The following is a 16986-nucleotide window of genomic DNA, read 5'->3' as shown; positions in this document are numbered from 1 at the left end:
GGCTGCACCTGAGGTGGGAGGAGACTCCAATAGAGCCCAGGTGCTGTGGGTTTGGGGTGAGAAGGGGGCAGATATTCAAGTGTGGGCTGCTATAGGTCCTGCTCTGACAGGGGGGTTGGACTAGATGATCTTTCAAGGTCTCTTCCAGGCCCCCAGCATCCTGTGATGCTGTGTAATGAAGTTCTGTTCTAGCTCAGTGTTTTCCCCCAAGTTCAGGTGTGCCTGCAAGAGCTCAAGAAAAGCCTGGATGAGGCACTTAGTGTCATGGTCTGGTTGACTGGATAGGGCTGGGGGATAGGTTGGACTGGATGATCTTGGAGGTGTCTTCCAACCTGGCCACACTGCTCCTGATCCAGCCCAGGATGACATTGGCTCTGCTGCCCACCTGGGCACACTGCTGCCTCCTGTTCAGCTGCTCTCTGCCAGCACCTCCAGCTCCCTCTCTGCCTGGCTGCTCTCAGCCACTCTGATTGAAGATTGGGTTTGTTTGATGTGGTTGTGTTTTAGGTCTCTGCATTTCTTTCTGCTTCATCTACCCCTCCTGACTTCCACATGGAAATTCCAGCAGCCAGGGGCTGAGAGGCTTGTTGTGATTGACTCCCTCTTCCCTATCCCTTCTTCTTGAGACAGCCTACACTGCCAGCCTAGATAAACTCCATCACTCCAGTGTCTCCACGAGGTAAATCCATCACCCTTGGAACAGGCAGGATGTTTTGCTAGGATGCAAGCTGAAACCTCTTTTCTTCCCTGTCTTTCCATTAGTTCCTCCTCCATCTACTTCGTGACAAGATTCCCTCTGGTCCTTCCATGGTGCAATGCATCTGGAGACTCCTGCTGCAAGCCAGCACTGTCTGGGGACTCTCTGCCTGCCAGTTGTGGGGGAGAGGAGGCAAGAAAAGAATCCAAGTCCCCTGTGGTGTCTTGCTGGGAGAGTGGGGGTTGGAAGGAAACATTGCTCCTGAGAGCTGATTACTCTTCATGTCTGCCCTGAAAGTCAGAGCTCACACAAAGAAAATCCTTCTTAACTCTTAAAACCTAAATACAAAGCAGAACTGCTGGGCTGGGCAGGTTTTAAGGCAGTGCTCAATGTCAGCTGCTGTGCAGAGGAATGGAGAAGGGGAAGATGTTCTGCAGTGCTGGTTGATGGACAGGACATCTTCCAGGTGGGGGAGTGAAGATGAAAAGCAACATTAATTTGGGTGTTTCTTGCCCTTTAGCCAAGAACTCTCTTTTTCATATCTTCTGGTACTGGTCTGCAGGGGACAGGATGAATCTGTGGCATCTGTCTTTCTATTTCAGAATCATGGAATGGGTTAGGTTGGAAGGGACCTCAAAGCTCAGCCAGTGCCAACCCCCTGCCATAGGCAGGGACACTTCCCACTAGAACAGGTTGCTCAAGGCTTCATCCAACCTGGCCTTGAACACCTCCCTGGGCAACCTGTGCCAGTGTCTCCTCACCCTCCCTATCTGTGCTCCAGAACCTCCCTGGGCAACCTGTGCCAGTGTCTCCTCACCCTCCCTCTCTGTGCTCCACAACCTCCCTGGGCAACCTGTGCCAGTGTCTCCTCACCCTCCCTCTCTGTGCTCCACAACCTCCCTGGGCAACCTGTGCCAGTGTCTCCTCACCCTCCCTCTCTGTGCTCCACGACCTCCCTGGGCAACCTGTGCCAGTGTCTCACCACCTGCACTGCAAACAACTTCTTCCTAACATTCAGTTTCAATCTCCCCTCTGCCACTTTAAATCCATTCCTCCTCCTGATTTTCCAAGACCTTGTCCATAGTCCCTCCCCAGCCCTCCTGGAGCCCCCTTCAGATACTGGAAGGCCACTTCAAAGTCTCCTGGAAGCCTTCTCTTCTCCAAGCTGAAGAACTCCAACTCTCTCAGCCTGTCCTCATAGGAGAGATGTCCTCCCTTTGACTTCTGGATTGCTTCTGGATTGCTCCCTTTCACTCCTGGATTGGTTCTAGATTGCTCCCTTTGACGTCTGGATTGCTATTGGGTTGCTCCCTTTGATTTCTGGATTGCAGCTGGATTGCTTCCTTTGACTTCTGGATTGCTGCTGGATTGCTCCCTTTGATTTCTGGATTGCTGCTGGATTGCTCCCTTTGGCTCGACTCCTGGATTGCTGCTGGAGGTGTTTCAGGCCAGGCTGGATGAGGCTCTGGGCAGCCTGATCTATTGTGAGGTGTCCCTGCCCATGGCAGGGGGGTTGGAACTGGCTGCTCCTTGTGGTCCCTTCCAACCCTGACTGATTCTACGACTCTAAATAGCTCTGGGTCAGGCTCTCTGCCTTGATCTTCCCCAAGTCTTTCCTTCAGTCCCATGCAATCCCCATCACTGCTGGCAGCTGCAGCTCTCCATGTTAGCTGAATAAAAAGGCTGCAGAACTAAACTGCTCATGCATCTCTCATCCCAGTGTGACTTCCCTGTCATGTTTTCTGTGCCTTCTCCTAGCACTGGATGTCTGCAGGGCTCTCTGCTTTCAGCCACGCTGGCTGCAGGCTCAGAACCTGCAATAGCTGTGAATTTCTTTCACTCTCTCTCCTCTCTCTCTGCTCAGCTCGAGTGTTTAATTTGCTCCAGACTCTGCTTGAGCAATTTTTGGAGAGCACAGTTTATATTTGTGTATGCAAATAAGCTGAGCAAATATGCTAAGGAGCTCCAAAGATAGCTCAGTACACTTTGGTACATGCCAGCCCAGAGTGAAATCATCCTGGCCCGTCCTGGACTCAATCAACCCTTCTGCTTTCTTCAGTTTAGAGTCTCCATGGCAAGCAGACTGGGAGACACATCCCTCACCTCTCATATCTCTGCAAGCAGATGAAGTCATAGCAGCACAGAATGGTTTGGGTTGGGAGGGACCTTAAAGAAGCTGCAGCAGCTCTGCTCTGAGGACAGGCTGAGAGAGTTGGGACTCTGCAGGCTGGAGAAGAGAAGGCTTGGAGGAGACCTTGGAGTGGCCTTCCAGGATCTGAAGGAGGATACAGGAGGGTTGGGGAGGGACTATTGACAAGGTCTGGTAATGACAGGAGGAGGAGGAATGGGTTTGAAGTGGCAGAGGGGAGATTGAAACTGGATGTTAGGAAAAAGTTGTTTGCAGTGCAGGTGGTGAGACACTGGCACAGGTTGCCCAGGGAGGTTGTGGAGCACAGAAGCACAAAATGTGATCAAAGATGCCAGACCATGGCACTAAGTGCCCCAGCCAGGCTTGGCTTCAACACCTCCAGCCACAGCCACTCCACCACCTCCCTGGGCAGCCCATTCCAGTGCCAATCACTCTCTCTGACAACAACTTCCTCCTCACATCCAGCCCAGACCTGCCCTGGCACAGCTTGAGGCTGTGTCCCCTTGTTCTGTCCCTGGCTGCCTGGCAGCAGAGCCCAACCCCACCTGGCTACAGCCTCCCTGCAGGCAGCTGCAGACAGCAATGAGCTCTGCCCTGAGCCTCCTCTGCTGCAGGCTGCACACCCCCAGCTCCCTCAGCCTCTCCTCACAGGGCTCTGCTCCAGGCCCCTCCCCAGCCTTGCTGCCCTTCTCCAGACACCTTCCAGCACCTCAACATCTCTCTTGAACTGAGGAGCCCAGAACTGGACACAGCACTCCAGGGGTGACCTGAGCAGTGCTGAGCACAGGGGCAGAAGAACCTCCCTTGTCCTGCTGCCCACACTGCTCCTGAGCCAGCCCAGGATGCCATTGGCTCTGCTGCCCACCTGGGCACTGCTGCCTCCTGTTCAGCTGCTCTCCCTCAGCACCCCCAGCTGCCTCTCTGCCTGGCTGCTCTCAGCCACTCTGTCCCTAGCCTGTAGCACTGCTTGGGGTTGTTGTGGCCAGAGTGTAGAACCCTGCACTTGCCCTTGTTAAATTAATTTCCCTTAAACTTCTGGGTCTGCCAAATCGGTTGGAATTGGTTCAAAGATGCCCTGAAGCACACTCAGTTTCCTGATGTGGTTTCTTTCCTCCATCAGAGGAGGAAAAAAAAGGAGAGACAGGTCACTTTCATTCACCAAGCTTGTCCACACTGAGGGAGTGACTGGAACAGCTATTGCAGAATGAAATGTGCAGGCAGAAGCCTTCCAGGGGAGCTGCCTGCATGGACACACACTCCTGGCACAGAAATGACTTTGCTGTAGCATATTTGTTTCTCTTTGGAAGGATGCTGCTTACTCTGGAGTTGGTTTTGTCCTGGGCTAAACCCCTGATGTCACAGTGTCCTTTGGGAAGCAGGAGGCTGTAGTTTGTCCAGCAGTCATCACTCCAGATATTTAACTCTTCCAAATGAAGTAAACAGGCTGAAAAGGCAGCTGAGTGTTGTGGAGCCAAACCTGTGCAAGGGCTTGAGCAAAAAAAGGAGCTTAAGCAGATTGCTGTGATGCTTATCATGGCAGGACTGATTTGACCTTAATGATATAGCTTTTAATTGCTTTTTAGCTTAGTTTCTTAAAGAAATGAGGCTTGGATAATCAGGGTCTGTACACAGCCTGCCCATAACTTCTGCACCATTAGCTCACTTCAGCCACATTTAGCAGAGGACAGAAAGTTTCAGCTGTCAGATTCCTACAACTTTGAAGGCTCAGCAGGAGAGAACTTTTGTGGCATCAGCCACAAGGGAGGAAGAGGCTGCAACAAAACAGCATCCTGAGAAAGCACCCAAGTACCAGAATGGCCAAACCTCCTCCCCAGCAGCAAGGAAGGTCTGGATCAGGTCACTGAGTCCAGCATCAGTAAGTTTGCAGGTGACACCAAGCTAGGAGCAGGTGTGGAGGGTAGGAGAGCCCTGCAGAGGGATCTGGTCAGGCTGGATGGGCAGGGAGAGGCCAATGGGATGAGGTTTAACAAGGCTAAGTGCAGGGTTCTGCACAGTGGTGAGAGGCTGGAATGGGTTGCCCAGGGAGGTGGTTGAGGCCCCATGGCTGGAGGTGTTTGAGGCCAGGCTGGCTGAGGCTGTGTGCAGCCTGCTCTAGGGTAGGGTGTCCCTGTCCAGGGCAGGGGGATTGGAACTGCATGATCCTTGTGGTCCCTTCCAACCCTGACTGATTCTATGATTCATAGAATCATAGAATCAATCAGGTTGGAAGAGAGCTCCAAGCTCAGCCAGTCCAACCTAGCACCCAGCCCTGCCCAATCAACCAAACCATGGCACTAAGTGCCCCAGCCAGGCTTGGCTTCAATGCCTCCAGGGATGGCAACTCCACCACCTGCCTATGATTGCAGCAAGAGCAGGGCAAGTCCCCCCTTCGACTTATGCCAGCCCCTGGCCTGCTGCCAGGCAGGCAATGGGAAAGGGCTCTTCAGGTGCCCAAAGTCAGGCTGCACAGCCTTGTCCCCGCCGTGTGCCCTGCTTTCTGCTGGCAAACGGTGCCAGGCAAACGCCTGCTGAAAGGGCTGGCACCTCCCATGGGCTCTGGGACGTGTTCCCAGATCTGGGCACAGCAGGGATTTTTTGCATGTGTCGACATTAGAAAGCAAAACTCAGCCAGGGGGAAAACATTGAAGAATCTCTTGGCCAGCCCAGCTCTTGTGCCTTTATTTGTCAACACTTGGGTTTGTTTCCTGACACGAAGTGGAAACATTTGGTCAGCCTTTTGGCTACTGCTCTTGCTCAGGCTGCACTTTGGCTCAGGGTCCTGTCCCCAGCAGCTTGGAGCTGGCTGCCTGCAGGCACCGACACCTAACGAAGTGGTAAAAGCTTTGCTGCAGCCCCTGCTCTGGGGCATGCTGCTTGCTGGAGATGTTGTGCAGGCTGCAGCCCCTGCCCTGGGCATGCTGCTTGCTGGAGGTGCTGTGCCAGCTGCAGCCCCTGCTCCGGGGCATGCTGCTTGCTGGAGGTGTTGTGCCAGCTGCAGCCCCTGCTCTGGGGCATGCTGCTTGCTGGAGGTGTTGTGCCAGCTGCAGCCCCTGCCCTGGGCATGCTGCTTGCTGGAGGTGTTGTGCAGGCTGCAGCCCCTGCTCTGGGGCATGCTGCTTGCTGGAGGTGTTGTGCCAGCTGCAGCCCCTGCTCTGGGGCATGCTGCTTGCTGGAGGTGTTGTGCCAGCTGCAGCCCCTGCTCTGGGGCATGCTGCTTGCTGGAGGTGTTGTGCAGGCTGCAGCCCCTGCTCTGGGGCATGCTGCTTGCTGGAGGTGTTGTGCCAGCTGCAGCCCTGCTCTGGGGCTGGCTGCTTGCTGGAGGTGTTGTGCCAGCTGCAGCCCCTGCTCTGGGGCATGCTGCTTGCTGGAGGTGTTGTGCCAGCTGCAGCCCCTGCCCTGGGCATGCTGCTTGCTGGAGGTGTTGTGCCAGCTGCAGCCCCTGCTCTGGGGCTGGCTGCTTGCTGGAGGTGTTGTGCAGCTGCAGCCCCTGCTCTGGGGCATGCTGCTTGCTGGAGATGTTGTGCCAGCTGCAGCTCCAGCACTGGGGCATGCTGCTTGCTGGAGGTGTTGTGCCAGCTGCAGCCCCTGCTCTGGGGCATGCTGCTTGCTGGAGGTGTTGTGCCAGCTGCAGCCCCTGCTCTGGGGCTGGCTGCTTGCTGGAGGTGTTGTGCAGCTGCAGCCCCTGCTCTGGGGCATGCTGCTTGCTGGAGATGTTGTGCCAGCTGCAGCTCCAGCACTGGGGCATGCTGCTTGCTGGAGGTGTTGTGCCAGCTGCAGCCCCTGCTCTGGGGCATGCTGCTTGCTGGAGGTGTTGTGCCAGCTGCAGCCCCTGCTCTGGGGCATGCTGCTTGATGGAGGTGTTGTGCCAGCTGCAGCCCCTGCTCTGGGGCATGCTGCTTGCTGGAGGTGTTGTGCAGGCTGCAGCCCCTGCTCTGGGGCATGCTGCTTGCTGGAGATGTTGTGCCAGCTGCAGCCCCTGCTCTGGGGCATGCTGCTTGCTGGAGGTGTTGTGCCAGCTGCAGCCCCTGCTCTGGGGCATGCTGCTTGCTGGAGGTGTTGTGCCAGCGAAGTGCTGCCCTTTGGTGGAGATGTTCTGCAGAGAGCTGCTAAACTTCTGATCATTTAGCTTAGTAAACGAGGTGATAATGCAGGGAGCTGAACAGAAGTAAAAATGATTTGGCTAAGCTTGTGCTCAATGGTCCAAAGCTTAGTCTGAGTCTTAATAATTCTAATGCAATTACCCTGGGTGTTATGGTCTGATAAATCAATGCTCAGAGCAGAGCAGGGAAGATTTGGGGATGTTTGTTAGGTTCTTCCTTCCCCCCTCCTTGGCTCTGCATTTGGCTGCCCTAAAAAACACGGAGAGTGGATTAGAGGGAATGTGTCTGACCCAGCACAGCCTGCTGAGCCTGCAGTTAAACCACTGACTTCACTCTGACAAATCAATGCTCACAGCAGAGCAGGGAAGATTTGGGGATGTTTGTTAGGGTCTTTTTTCCCTCCCTTGACTCTGCATCTGGCTGCCTTAAAGACATGGAGAGTGGATTAGAGAGGATGTGTCTGACCCAGCACAGCCTGCTGAGCCTGCAGTTAAAGCACAGTTAAAGCACTGACTTCACTCTGCCTGCATCTTCCTGGCATGCCAGTGAAAAGACAAAGAGTGGTTTGTGAAGCTGAGAGGTTAATCCTGTGGGTGAAGTCAAGCACCAACTGCCTTTGCTCTGCAGGCATGCAGAGACTTGGTCCAGTTCATAGCACCCAAAACATTGTGAACCATGCCAGCTCCTCTGCTTCCTCTTCACACTGCTCTGCTGAGCCTCCAGCCTCAAATGCTGTGCCCAGTTCTGCTGTCCCCAGCAGAAGAAGGACACAGAGCTGTTGGAGCAAGTCCAGAGGAGGCCACAAAGATGAGCCAAGGGCTGGAGCAGCTCTGCTGTGAGGACAGGCAGAGGGAGCAGGAGGTGTGCAGCCTGCAGAAGACTCCAGTGGGACCTTAGAGATGCCTGCCAGTACCTGAAGGGATCTTGCAGGGAGGCTGCAGAGGGACTCGTCCTGAGGGTGTCTAGAGACAGGAGAAGGGAATGGTTTGAAGCTGAGGCAGAGCAGGGTTAGGCTGGAGCTGAGGAAGTTCTTCAGTATGAGGGTGGTGAGAGACTGGACCAGGCTGCCCAGAGAGGCTGTGGATGCCTCTTCCTAGGGGGTGTTCAAGGCCAGGCTGGATGAGGCTTTGGGCAGCTGAGTCTAGTTGAGAGGTGTCCCTGCCCATGGCAGGAGGGTCTGGAGTGGATGATCTCTGAGGTCCCTTCTAGCATGAGCCATTCCTTGGGCAAAGTTGTGCTCCCCTGAGCTTCAGGTGCTCCATCCACCAGTGGCTGTCCTGTGTGAGCTGAGGGTTCAGCCTGGCTCACTGAAGTCCACAGCATGCTTTGAGAGCCTGGATAGCAGCTGCAGCACATAAACAGCAGCTCTGGACTACTCCAGGCAACATCTGAACTGATACAGGCTCATATAAACCATGCTGGGCAACCTACCTGCATGCATGCTTCACCTGCTTTGCCTCTAGAATATCTCTGAGGGGAGAGCTGCAACCAGATCTGGCCTGAAACCAAAAGGAGAACTGAGGATTGGAGGTAAAGCCTCTCTCAGGTGCCTGCTCCATGGCTGGATCACAGCAGAGCAGCAGAGTACATGTTTATACATCAACATGTGGTTAAAGAATTGATTCCTCCTGTAGGCTCCTGCACAAGGTAGGCAGCACACATGAGCTGGGGCTGTCAGGGGGAAATTGGAAGCTCACTGTTGTTTGACAGGTAAATTATTCCAGCTGCCCTTGACTTATTTACAAACCAAGAAGCTAAGATCCCTGATGTGATGCAAGTCAGCACTCCAGAGCTTCAAGAGGCCTGTTTTTTTTTCAGTCCTTCAGAGCTGGTCTCATTTTGCTTGACATTTGAAATGGATGAAGGAGGAGGAAGGAGAAATTCTTTGATTCACAGCCTGCTCTGTCAAGGAGACAAACTTCAATTTCAAATGCCAGGAATGCAAGAACTGAGGTTTGCTTTTGCCCAGCTGTGCCAGCAGGGATGGGACTGCAACAGTTGCTCCTGCATCTTCCACCCTCCATGCTCCTCCATCCAACTCCAGTGTGGCACTGATGCACCAGTACAAGTACCTTGGGCAGAGTGGGAGCAGAGGCACCTGTCAGGAAAGCTCTGCCTGTCTTGGGCTCACTGCTGCCAGCTGGGAGAAGTGGAACACAAGGACCAGTAGGGCATTGGCTCCTTGACACTATGATCACTTTGGACTACATCTCTTTGGGTCTTTGCCAACCCCTAACATCCTGTGATCCTGGGTAGCAACTCTGAGGCCAGTGAAGCCAGAGCCACTGATGTCCTGCTCTTCCCTGAGTCCCTGGGCTGACAAATCCTCTGAGTGGGAGCCTGGATTTGGAGATTGAGCCTCATCCTTGTCAGGCTCATGTGCCTTCATTTCCATTCTCAGGCTCTCCAATTTCACTTTGTATCTCATTTTTGATTCTTCTTCATCTGACAGCTTTGCTTTTCTTCAATCAGCTCTGGAGAGAGCTTCTCTTCCCTGACCACCAGCAAGGGAGGCTGCAAGCCTGCAGTGTCTCTGATTAGGTGATGTGAAGATTTGTTCCTGCTTCATAGCTGTTCTCCCATGCTTGTTTTCAGACAGCTGAAGCTTAAGGAATTGAATTTGAACAGTGGCTTGGAGCCTGCCTGCTTGAGGGAACTTCACTCTACTCTTGAAGAATTACTTAATGTAGTGAGATGCAGTTGTCTGCTTACCTTAAGTGTTTCTTCCTTGCATTTCCAGAGAGGAATTGCTGACTCCCAGCAATGCTGGACACCAAATCCTGCTTAGTGTGGGTTTGGTTTTGCTGTTGGGTTGGCTTTGATTGGGTTGGTTTGAGGTTGTTTTTTTCTTAGATCATAGATAATGGAATCAAGAAGGTTGGAAGAGAGCTCCAAGCTCAGCCAGTCCAACCTAGCACCCAGCCCTGGCCAACCAACCAGACCATGGCACTAAGTGCCCCAGCCAGGCTTGGCTGCAACACCTCCAGCCACAGAGACTCCACCACCTCCCTGGGCAGCCCATTCCAATGCCAATCACTCTCTCTGACAACAACTTCCTCCTCACATTCAGCCTAGACCTGCCCTGGCACAGCTTGAGGCTGTGTCCCCTTGTCCTGCTGCTGGGTGCCTGGCAGCAGAGCCCAACCCCACCTGGCTACAGCCTCCCTGCAGGCAGCTGCAGGCAGCAATGAGCTCTGCCCTGAGCCTCCTCTTCTGCAGGCTGCACACCCCCAGCTCCCTCAGCCTCTCCTCCCAGGGCTGTGCTCCAGGCCCCTCCCCAGCTTCATTGCCCTTCCCTGGACTTAGTCCTGTTCTTATTAATTGCTTTGTTTTGGGGAGGTTTGTGTTTTTGTGGTGGGGTTTTGGCTTCTGTTTGGGAGGTTTTGGTGTGGTTTTGTGCTGGGTTATTTTGGATGTGTTTGGGGTCTTTGGTCTGGTTTTGAGTTGAAGTTTTTGGATGTGTTTGGGAGGTTTTGGTGTGGTTTTGTGCTGGGTTATTTTGGATGTGTTTGGGGTCTTTGGTCTGGTTTTGAGTGGAAGTTTTTGGATGTGTTTGGGGTTTTGAGTGTGGTTTTGTATTGGGTTTTTGGATGTCTTTGGTGGCTTCTGGTGTGGTTTTGTGTTGTGATTTTGGATATCTTTGGTGGTTTCTGGTGTGGTTTTGTGTTGGGTTTTTGGATGTCTTTGGTGGTGTTTGGTGTGGTTTTGTGTTGGGATTTTGGATGTCTTTGGTCCTTTTTGGTGTGGTTTTGTGTTGGCTTTTTTTTACTGTGTTTCTTGTTTGGTTTGCTGGGGTCTGTTGTAGTTGGGGTTGGTTTGTTTTGTGCTTTGGTGGGTTTGGAGGGGTTTTTTTTTGTGCATGGTGGGTTTGTATTTTGAATTTTTGAGGGTCTGTGATGCCCTTGGGATAGATGCAGCCTGGCCTGGGTTGAAGGTCTTATCAGTAAGCCCTTCACAGATGAGAAGGCAGAGTGTGCAAGTGACTGGCTCAAAGGTTCTCCAGATTCCTGGCTGCAGCCTATGTCACTGAGCTCCCCTGCCCTTGAAAGCAATGGGGAGATAAAGAGGTCAGTGTGTGGCTGGCCAACAAAAAGAGTTGTTTCATTAAGATGTGTGGAAAAAGCCTTCCTGCTCAGCCTTTCAGCACTTAGGGGATGAAAGGAATCATAGAGCTATACACACACAGACCTGATCTCAACCCTGTAGGCGACGCAGCCTGAGATGAGAAAGTGAAGCAGTGAAGAATTGTCCCTGAGCTGATGAATTCTCTGTGCCCCTAGGTTTGAGGATTTCCCTCTGTCTGGGGACAATGTTTTAATCTAGTGCATTGAAATCACTTTTGAAGACAAGAATAGAGGCAAGTCCCTGGCAAAAGTAGGGGGGAGATTTGCCATGCAGAAACCTCTGCAGGTTCATCTGGGCTTGCCTCCTGTGGTGTCATCTGAAAGCAGACATCTTGTGAAAGCAGGGGGAATGCCTCTCCTGAAAGAGCCTTGTGGCTGCAGGTGTGGAAGCTGCCAAGTGAAGCATTTACAGGCTTGGGGTTCAGCCCTGCTGCTCTTCCTGAGGAAACTCTCACCTGGGGTTCAAAGCAAGCAGTGATGTTGTCAGAGATGGAGAGGAGCATCTCTGGAAGGAAGGTCCCACAAACCTGCCTCTCATCTGCAGTCATAGGCTCTGGCAACTCACAGAATCATAGAACCAAGCAGGTTGGAAGAGAGCTCCAAGCTCAGCCAGCCCAACTTAGCACCCAGCCCTGCCCAATCAACCAGACCATGGCACTAAGTGCCCCAGCCAGGCTTGGCTGCAACACCTCCAGGCACAGCAACTCCACCACCTCCCTGGGCAGCCCATTCCAATGCCAATCACTCTCTCTGACAACAACTTCCTCCTAACATCCAGCCTAGACCTGCCCTGGCACAGCTTCAGACTATGTTCTGCCCCTGGCTGTCTGGCAGCAGAGCCCAACCCCACCTGGCTACAGCCTCCCTGCAGGGAGCTGCAGACAGCAATGATCTCTGCCCTGAGCCTCCTCTGCTGCAGGCTGCACCCCCCCAGCTCCCTCAGCCTCTCCTCACAGGGCTCTGCTCCAGGCCCCTCCCCAGCCTTGCTGCCCTTCTCTCAACACCTTCCAGCACCTCAACAGCTCTCTGCAATGGAGGAGCCCAGAACTGAACACAGCTCCCCAAGTGTGGCCTGAGCAGTGCTGAGCACAGGGGCAGAAGAACCTCCCTTGTCCTGCTGCCCACACTGCTCCTGAGCCAGCCCAGGATGCCATTGGCTCTGCTGCCCACCTGGGCACTGCTGCCTCCTCTTCAGCTCCTCTCTCCCAGCACCCCCAGCTCCCTCTCTGCCTGGCTGCTCTCAGCCACTCTGGCCCCAGCCTGTAGTGCTGCTTGGGGTTGTTGTGGCCAAAGTGTAGAGCCCTGCACTTGGCCTTGTTCAATCTCATTCCATTGACCTCTGCCCACCCATGCAGCCTGGCCAGGTCCCTCTGCAGGGCTCTCCTACCCTCCATCAGCTCCACAGCTGCTCCTAGCTTGGTGTCATCTGCAAACTTACTGATGCTGGACTCAATCCTCTGGTCCAGATCATCACTAAAGATATTGAAGAAGACTGTGCCCAGCAATTGTTTATTGCCTCCCAGGGTCAGTTTCTCTGGAAGCATTTTTGTGCTGTGCATTAGAAGTCAATACTGGAAAAGAAGCTCAGACACTTTTTATCTGACAAACTGGAGGTGTTCCCTTTGGACAAGGGAAAGAGAGAAGCCTGAAAGCAGGAATTCTGGGCTCCCCTGAAGCCTCCTGACATTGAGCACACCTCAGCACACTGACCAAAAATAACCAAGCTTAGACACAGGCACTCAGCTCTGGATTTGTGGCCACTGGGGATCAGGAAGGCTGCTGCTGAGACTCAAAGCTTTTCAGGACAGCTCAACACTAGAATTGTCTCCTTCCATCTCGAGATGCTGCAGCCTTAAGCCTTTATCCCCTCTGCATGTGATTCCAAGATGCTCAACAAATGCCTCCTGAGATGCTGTCTCCAAAGTATTCCCTGGCACCTCAGCAGACTGAAAATAGAGTTCATTCCCTAGGTGGGAAGCAGGCTCTGTCTGCTCTCACCACTGATACCAGAGCTTTTTAGGCCACCACATACTTCTCTCCTTTTATCCCCTTTCTCCCTGTTTCATAGCTCACCTTTCAATTCTCCCTAAAGCAGAGAGCAGGCACAAAGGCAGCACAGAAGGGCAAGAGGCATTCTTGTCAAAATCCTTGGTGCTAAAAATAGCTGCCTGAGGAATTCTTCCTCCTGCTGCTTTAAGCTGGATGATGATCATAAGTTGCTGTCCTCTGGTTTTACAATGTAGTGTCCTTCCCTCCACAGCTTCTCCCAGACCTTGCTAGGTTCAGAGCCCAATCCCTTCTTCTCATGTCAGACATCACAGGCAGCAGGTGCCAAAGCTGCAGAGTCCAGGGCTGGCACATCAAACACCCCTTAACGAATGTGAAACCAGTGGCTTCCTTAGGCACAGCCTTTAAAGAGTTGCCTTTCAGCAGGGAGGCACTGGGGGGAGGAGGGAGTATAAGGGTCACTGCTGGTGGAGGAGAGGCTTGGCTGAGATCTACAGCTGCCCAGCTCAGCCTCTCACTGGCCTTTCTGAGATCTACAGCTGCCCAGCTCAGCCTCTCACTGGCCTTTCTGAGATCTACAGCTGCCCAGCTGAGCCATTCATTGGATTGTCCGAGATCTACAGCTGCCCAGCTCAGCCTCTCACTGAATTGAGATCTACAGCTGCCCAGCTCAGCCTCTCACTGCCTTGTCTGAGATCTACAACTGCCCAGCTCAGCCTCTCACTGGTTTGAGATTTACAGCTGCCCACCTCAGCCTCTCACTGGCCACAGCTAGCGGAGCTGAGCAGTTCCTGTTGCAAATGCATCTTGTTAGCTCTATTGGGGAAGGGAACTGGTTTAGAGCAGAGCTTGCTGGTGGCACATCCCTCCCTTCCTTTCCATTTCTGCATACTCTGTTCAATCTTCAGGGTAAGTTCTGCCCAAACTTGATCATGTTGTGTTCCCTCCTTACAGAGCCTGAATCAAAAGCTGGGTTGGCAAAGATCCTTGGGTGTTGAAAGACAGGACTCTGCCTCTCTTCTACTGCTTTGCACAAGTCTTTTCATGCTGATTTGCACAGAGAGAGCCCTAGGTCCTGGGACAGCACAGATATGTGTCAGGTCATGCAGTGAGGAGGTGATACAGAGCAAAGTTCCTTAGCTTAGAGTCATAGAATCACAGAATCAAGCAGGTTGGAAGAGAGCTCCAAGATCCTGCAGCCCAACCTAGCACCCAGCCCTGCCCAGTCAACCAGTTCATGGCACTAAGTGCCCCAGCCAGGCTTGGCTTCAACACCTCCAGGGATGATGACTCCACCACCTCCCTGGGCAGCTTAATCTCCTGCCATTGATCCCAATTCCCAAAGCAGGATTTTGAGCCTGAAGATGTCTTTTGCTCCACTAATCTCAAGAGCTGCCCCTTCCAACACAGGGTGGGGGCTTTGTAGCAGACCCTGGTATGACTTTGTGCCCTCAGAACCACTGCAGACAGCTTGCTGAGTGCTTGTCAGCAAATGGAGGACTGCCCTGGCCCCACAAACTGATCCACTCTTCCCTTTGCCCTGAGCTCTGCAAAGAGACTTAAACGCAGGGCAGCTGGCAAAGGCTCGACTCTTGCTGCATACCCTGAGGAGGTAGCCCCAGGAAAAGCCAAGGAGTGAATGTGCTGAGGAGACTTTATTCCTTTGCTCAGCACTGGCAGCTCCTGTGAGGGCTCTGAGCTGGGGGATGACAGGCTGCCAGAGCAGATCTTTCTCCATATGCTGCATTCTGAAAGCACCAAAGAGAGTTGGCACCACTGGAAGGACCAGCACTGTGCTGCAAGAGTCTCTGCTGCAAGCACCAACCTCCCTTGCTGTGTGTGCCCTGGAACTGAGAAGAGTTGTGCTTTGCAGGCAGAGCAGCAGGCTAGGTACTAGAAAAGATTCTCCCCAGTGAGGGTAGGGAGACACTGGCACAGATAGCCCAGGGAGGTTGTGGCTGCCACCTCCCTAGAGATGTTTAAGACCAAGTTGGATGAGGCTTTGAGCAACCTGGGCTGGTGGGAGGTGTTCCTGCCTATGGCAGGGGGTTGGAACTGGCTGAGCTTTAAGGTCCCTTCCAACCTGAACCATTCCATGAATCTATGAATGAATCCCTGAATTTTATGTCTCTTATCTCTATGTTTTCCTCTTCCATCCAACATAAATTGGTCTCCAATTAAGCCCTCATGAATTGGAGAGATAAAATTGCTCTACTTCCTCTTTCACTTGTCAGAGAGAGGGAAAGAGAGGATGAGGATTTGCTTTTAAAAGCCTCATGCAAACGTTTAGCTTTTGCTGCTGTTCAATAAAGTTGATCATTTGACTTGGGAAGTATCAATGCAATTTTCCACCCCACTAACTCCAAGATTGTACCTCAGTGAAGGCATCCATTCCTGCTCTCTCATCTGGGAGGTGAACAAACAAGCTAACAACCCAAAACCAAAACCAAAGGATGCCTGCTGTTGCCTTCCTGACATATGTAACAAGCAGCTCCTCTGAACTGCTGAAAAGCCTGTCCAGAATAGGCACCACCAGAGTGGACAGATTCACTCTGATATGGGACAAGAACTGGCTGGAGGGCTGGACCCAGAGAGTGGTGGTGAATGGTGCCACATCCAGCTGGCAGCTGGCACCAGTGGTGTGCCCCAGGGATCAGTGCTGGGCACAGTCCTGTTCAATATCTTTAGTGATGATCTGGATCAGGGGATTGAGTCAAGCATCAGTAGGTTTGCAGATGACACCAAGCTAGGAGCAGCTGTGGAGCTGTTGGAGGGTAGCAGAGCCCTGCAGAGGGACCTGGCCAGGCAGGATGGGTGGGCAGAGGCCAAGGGGATGAGACTGAACAAGGCCAAGTGCAGGGTTCTGCACTTTGGCCACAACACCCCCAAGCAGCACTACAGGCTGGGGCCAGAGTGGCTGAGAGCAGCAGGCAGAGAGGGAGCTGGGGGTGCTGGGAGAGAGGAGCTGAAGAGGAGGCAGCAGAGTGCCCAGGTGGGCAGCAGAGCCAATGGCATCCTGGGCTGGCTCAGGAGCAGTGTGGGCAGCAGGACAAGGGAGGTTCTTCTGCCCCTGTGCTCAGCATTGCTCAGGCCACACTTGGGGAGCTGTGTTCAGTTGTGGGCTCCTCCATTGCAGAGAGATGTTGAGGTGCTGGAAGGTGTTTGGAGAAGGGCAGCAAGGCTGGGGAGGGGCCTGGAGCAGAGCCCTGTGAGGAGAGGCTGAGGGAGCTGGGGATGTGCAGCCTGCAGCAGAGGAGGCTCAGGGCAGAGCTCATTGCTGTCTGCAGCTGCCTGCAGCTGCCTGCAGGGAGGCTGTAGCCAGGTGGGGTTGGGCTCTGCTGCCAGGCACCCAGCACCAGAAGAAGGGGACACAGCCTCAAGCTGTGCCAGGGCAGGTCTAGGCTGGATGTTAGGAGGAAGTTGTTGTCAGAGAGAGTGATTGGCACTGGAATGGGCTGCCCAGGGAGGTGGTGGAGTGGCTGTGGCTGGAGGTGTTGCAGCCAAGCCTGGCTGGGGCACTTAGTGCCATGGTCTGGTTGGTTGGGCAGGGCTGGGTGCTAGGTTGGGCTGGCTGAGCTTGGAGCTCTCTCCCAACCTGCTTGATTCTATGATGACTCTATGAAAGCATCTCTGCAAGCCCTCACTCCATCTGTGTCTCAGGCAGAGCAGTGATAGCAGAGCTCAGGGAATGTCTTTCCACCCCATTACTTTTCCTAGTGAAATATGTGAGAATTACCTCTGATGTTAGCAGGAAGCCATCAGGGCATAAAACAGAGAAAATGAAATATTAACTTTCCTATGCAGCCTGGTAATGGCTGTTATGTTTTGTATTACACCACATTAAGGTGAGGCTCTTCCAGAAGAAATCAAGAATTAAATAAATAACCAAACCAAATCCCAAACTCCCCC

At 53.2% G+C, this 16986-nt stretch overlaps 1 long non-coding RNA gene across 1 annotated transcript; it reads left to right on the top strand.

Moving 5' to 3' along the window:
- The first annotated feature begins 143 nt into the window (after window positions 1–143).
- LOC135191141 (uncharacterized) lies at window positions 144–832 on the top strand. The gene is made up of 3 exons (XR_010308735.1): window positions 144–216; window positions 508–679; window positions 763–832. It is a non-coding gene; the product is annotated as an uncharacterized LOC135191141 (long non-coding RNA).
- Window positions 833–16986: the final 16154 nt, after the last annotated feature.

The sequence above is a fragment of the Pogoniulus pusillus genome, chromosome 38 (assembly GCF_015220805.1).
Source record: "Pogoniulus pusillus isolate bPogPus1 chromosome 38, bPogPus1.pri, whole genome shotgun sequence".
Lineage (NCBI taxonomy): Eukaryota > Metazoa > Chordata > Aves > Piciformes > Lybiidae > Pogoniulus > Pogoniulus pusillus.
Note: the sequence above shows the minus strand (reverse complement) of the source record. Positions and strands in the feature narration are given on the sequence as shown.